The sequence below is a fragment of the Pinus tabuliformis genome, chromosome X (genome assembly GCF_031772625.1).
Source record: "Pinus tabuliformis cultivar Carrire ecotype Pingquan chromosome X, CPIR1, whole genome shotgun sequence".
NCBI lineage: Eukaryota > Viridiplantae > Streptophyta > Pinopsida > Pinales > Pinaceae > Pinus > Pinus tabuliformis.
Window position 1 is genome coordinate 1,405,771,374 of NC_142308.1, and position 5,417 is coordinate 1,405,776,790.

Sequence of the window (5,417 nt, forward strand, 5' to 3'; positions counted from 1 at the left end):
GAAATCCTTAAGAAGCCTAAGTTGCTTATCAAGATCAGATGGGCACCTTGCGAGAAGAACAATATCGTCAGCATAGAGAAGAAGGATGATGACTATCCTAGCTAAGATTGTGCCAACACAACCTGCTTCCTCTAAATAACCTTCAAGCTTGTCGATGTAAATGCCAAATAGGGTAGGGGAGAGGGGACAACCTTGTTTAACTCCAATATTACATTTAATATCTTTTGACCACCCCTCATTGCTTTTTAGCTTGGCAATTACATTCTCGTATAATCTGATAGCGACAGCTCTCACTCGAAAGGAACCTTTAGCTCTTCTAATCTATTCGAAAGGTTGTTTCTAGGAGCCATATTGAAAGCCTTTCTAAAGTCCACAAAGCAACAAAAGAGATTGGATTTATCATTACGACATTCCTCCACAATGATCTTAAGTGTAACGAGGTGGTCTGTTGTTGAGTGGTGCCTTCTAAAACATGCATGACCTTTAGCCCGCTTACCTTCACTTTCAAGCCATATGCTCAACTTCTTTTCCAAAATAATACCATATAGCTTGGCTAAGAGAGGGTTGATCATAATGGTCTGATAATTAGAGGGGTTATTTGTATCCCCACTTTTAAAAATAGGGATAATGAGGCTCTCAGTCCATGGTTTAGGGAACCCTTGCTTGACTGCTTGATTGAAAAGCTTGTGGATGTGGGGGATGAGGATATGACCTCCAATTTTTAAGATTTCTGCCTGGTAACCTTTGATGTCCTTAGCTTTCCCATTTGCCAGGCGTTTAACCCCAAAATCAATGTCTTCTAATGAGAAAACTTCTTTTGTTGTGAGCAGGGTTTCAAAGTTATCCATGACATTTGGAGATTCATAAAGCTTTTTAAGATAGGAATTCCAATCGTGTAAAGAAATTTTATTATTATCTTTAGTTTTCCTAGTCAGAATCTGCCTCCAAAATTTCTTAGGATCTACCTTAAAGAGGTGTAAGAGATTCTCTTGTCTTTTACGAATGTACTACCTCTTTTTCCTTTTAGTTAGGGCTTTGTATATTATTATCTTGCCCATTTTAAGAGATTCATCAACAACTTAATTGCTCTCCTCGCACTTTTACAATCTTTGTCATACCATGGGTTGGTTTTGCTATTTCTTTTATTATTTGAAACTTCAATTGAGAACTTGTTAATATAATATGAGAGGGTTCTAGTAAAATTGTGATAGAGGTCTTCTATGTTGTCTATACTAGATAAAGGAAGCAAATTAGTTTTTAATTCATTTAGAAAGAGATCATTTTTATTTCTATCAAATATTAGGTTCTTTTGGCTATAAGGATTATTTTCTATGGGATCTCTATGCATGACAAAATTGAGAGTTATAAGTAAAGGCCTATGATCAGAGTCAGGCTCGTGGTTGTTTAAGATGTCAAAATTTATTATTTCGTTGTATAAAGGGAGATCGGAAATAACATAGTCTACCATGCTGCTACCAAGCCCATGGATGCAGGTCATCTGGCTAGAATTAGGCCACTTCTTTAGACCGTTGCAAATTATGAGATCCTGAGCACTTTTGTATATATAGTTATGTTTATAAATATTTATGTTAAGAGCAATTAGTTTTGAATATATTTTTTTTTAAACTAATGGTTATTAGTTTGAAATATGTATATAATTTTTTTTTAAACTAATGGTTATTAGTTTTATATATATAGATATGTGTGTGTTTTTTAAATATATATATTAATTTTTATATCATATAAGATTTTAGGGCAAATGTAGTTTTGAGTTTTGAATATTTAATTTTTAAATGTATATTAATTACAAAATGATTTTAAATAAGATTTCATGGATTTAGTTTAGAGTTTTGAAAAAACAGAGAGTTTAAAGAAAATATATAAGTGTGGTTGTTGTTTTTGCTAGTAAATTGTAATTTTAAAATTGTTTATATTGATTAAAATTATTAGACTTTATTTAAATTTCAAAATCAATGAAGTTATATATATGTTTAAGATGTATACTGTCAAATTTTTCGGAATTGAAATCAAATTTGAATTTGGTAACTATGTTGGACGTTATAGATATCAATGTAAAATCTTAAAATTAGGATTTCTGGTTCGTAGTGATTCACAAGTCTCTACATTTCAGGGCAGCCATATATTGTTTGTGTTGGCCTTACCTAGTATTCATGGAATTCCTGATTTATGAAATTTTGTACATTTCAAGGCAGCCATGCATTGTTTGTGTTGGCCTTACCGAGTATTCATGGAATTCCTGATTTATGAAATTTTGTTTCTTATTTTAAAGTCCATGAAATTTTGTTTCTTATTTTAAAATTATATAATTACTATGTTTTACTTTTTACATTTTTCTATTATTACTTGAAAATATAGTAAAAGTATAATATTTTTCCTTTCGGGTATTTTTAACAATATTGTATTTTAAAATTGTATTAGAACATAGTTAAATGGTAATAATTTTTCTGGTTCTTTTGACATATTTTATTGATTTTTGTTTGAGTTTAAAGTAGATCATATATACATATTTTAACTTACTTGTGATCAGTGTTTAAAGTTGTTGCAAAATAAAGTTGAGCCTAAGATTTTCAAGGAATCTATTTTTACTAAAATTGTTCATTATGGTCATTTACAAATTACAATATATTGGAGTTGAGATATTACAATATGGTAATAGCGTTACAATATGGTAATAGTATTCGTAAGTTAAAAATATTTTACACTAATGTACAATTTGGTTATATAGTTGGATTCTTTTAAATACAACATTAATAGATTTATTACCTAAAATTGCTCAACAACTTGCATAAATTTTGGTGGGCATTAACCATGGTAAATTCACGTATTGACATTCTTAAGTTAAATTATGCTTATGATGATGATAGCCATGATGGATGTGCCCCCCATGTTACCTACTTGCATTAGTTTTGGTTCACAATGAGCAATGATAAGAATGACTAGGTGATGCTAATGATGCTATTATGACAATGACTAACACTGAGAAACCTTGTTACTGATGATTATTGAGCATGGCAGGAAACCATCAGAGGCACTCGCATATGACGAGTTGATGACACCTGGTTTGATCAAATGAGGGGGGCATCTGTGTTTTCAAAGATAGATCTGAGGTCGGTATATCATCAATTGAGAATCAAGGAATAAGATATCTCGAAGACAACCTTTACAACAAAATTTGGGCATTATGAATTTGTAGTTTTACCCTTTAGACTGACAAATTCCTCGGGTGTTTTCATGAGTTTAATGAATGAAATATTTAGAGATTACTTAGACAAGTTTGTACAATTCTTTATCGATGACATTTTGATCTTCTCAAAGACCCCAGAAGAGCATGACGAACACTTGAGGATAGTTCTACAATGTCTTAGAGAAAACCAATTATTCGGGAAGTTGTCAAAGTGTTCCTTTTACCAAACCAAGATTCATTATCTTGGGCACATTATCTCTGGGGATGGTATCGCAGTAAACTCGATAAAGATCGAGGCCATCATGGAATGGCCAACACCAACCAATGTTCATGAAATACGAAGTTTCATGGGCATGGTAGGGTATTATCGTAGATTTGTCGAAGGGTTTTCGAAGATAACAAACCCCATTTCTGAGCTCTAAAGAAAGAACAAGAAATTCTTTTGGACTGAAAAATGTGAAGAGGCATTCCAAACGTTAAAGGTGTTACTAACGACAACACCAATTTTGAAGGTGTTGGATATGGAACAAGAATTTTTGGTTTGCACTGATGCCTCCAAGGAAGGGTTGGGTTGTGTGTTGATGCAAGAAGGAAGAGTAATAGTTTATGCATCAAGGAAACTTAGAACCCACGAAGAAAACCACGCAACCCATGATCTAGAAATGGCAGAAATTGTTTATGCACGGAGACACTATCTTCTAGGAAGGAAGTTTGATATTAGGACCAACCATTGCGGGCTACAACATATATTCACTTAAGACCACTTAAATGCAAGACAAAGACGATGGTCTGAGCTAATTAGTGAATATGATTTTGATATCATTTACATAAAAGGAACAATAAATAGGGTGGCTGATGCTTTAAGTAGGAGGCCTAAGATATTTTCAGTGATTCCCTTAAAGACAAATTTGAGAGAGAAACTGCTTGATTTATAATTTAAAGACACCTGGTATGAGGTGGTTAGCACAAGTTTGAGGGAGGATGAAATGGGGGTCCCAAAATATGAATAATAGTCCCTTGGTAATGATGGGCTACTATGATTTTGGGGAAGGATATATGTGCCACCGAATGAAAATATACGCTAATTAATCTTGAATGAAGCACATCGTGCAATATACATGGCACACCCTGGTGTTAAGAAGATGAATGCGGACCTGAAACCTTTCTTCTTTTGGAAAGGGATGAAGAAGGACATCGTAAACTTGGTAGCAAGATGCTTAGAGTGTCAACGAGTAAAAGCTGAACACAGACATCCAGCAGTTTTATTGCAACCCCATGAGATACCAAAATCTAAAGGGAAGTTACATCAATGGACTTCATTGTGGGACTACCAATGACCTCAAGAAGACATGATTCCATATTTATAGTGGTGGACACGTTGAATAAGAGCGCCCATTTCATACCAGTTAAGACTACATACAAGGCACCAGAAATAGCCAGAGTTTTTATTAATGAGATTATGAGATTGCATGGAGTGCCTAGGAAGATCATATTTGATAGGGGAGTAGTGTTTACAGGAAGGTTTTGGACCAGTTTCCAAGAAGCTTTGGGAACCCAATTGAACTTCAGCACTGCTTATCACCCTGAGACAAATGGGCAGACATAGAGGACTAATAAAATCCTCGAAGACATGCTTTGGATGTATGTGATGGACCAACAAAAGAGATGGGAGGAGTTTTTGCCCCTTGTGGAATTTTCTTACAATAATAGTTATCAAAGTTCCATCAAGATGGTGCCATTTGAGTTCTTATATGGAAGACCTTGCAGAACACCTCTCAGTTGGGACCGACTAGAGGACCGAGTATTAATAGGACCAAAAGTGGTGCAAGAGATGGAAGAACAAATGACTATGATTAGAGGAAGGCTAAAAGAAGCACAAGATCGACAAAAGAGCTATGCTGATGCTCATCGGGTAGATCGAAGTTATGAAGTGGGAGATAGGGTATTCCTGAGAGTAAGGCCCCAAAAAAGGCTCTATAAGATTTGGAAAGGGAGAAAAATTGTCTCCACGGTTTGTGGGACCTTTTGAAATCTTAGAAAAGAAAGGGACGGTGGCATATAGGCTTGCCTTACCTCCATCTTTAGCGCATATGCATGATGTGTTTCATGTTTCTGTTTTGCATCATTATATTTCAGATCCTTCGCATGTTATTGACTTTGGTTATTTTAGGTTTCGGATGAGGGAACAGTGATGGCCGAACTAGTTCACATA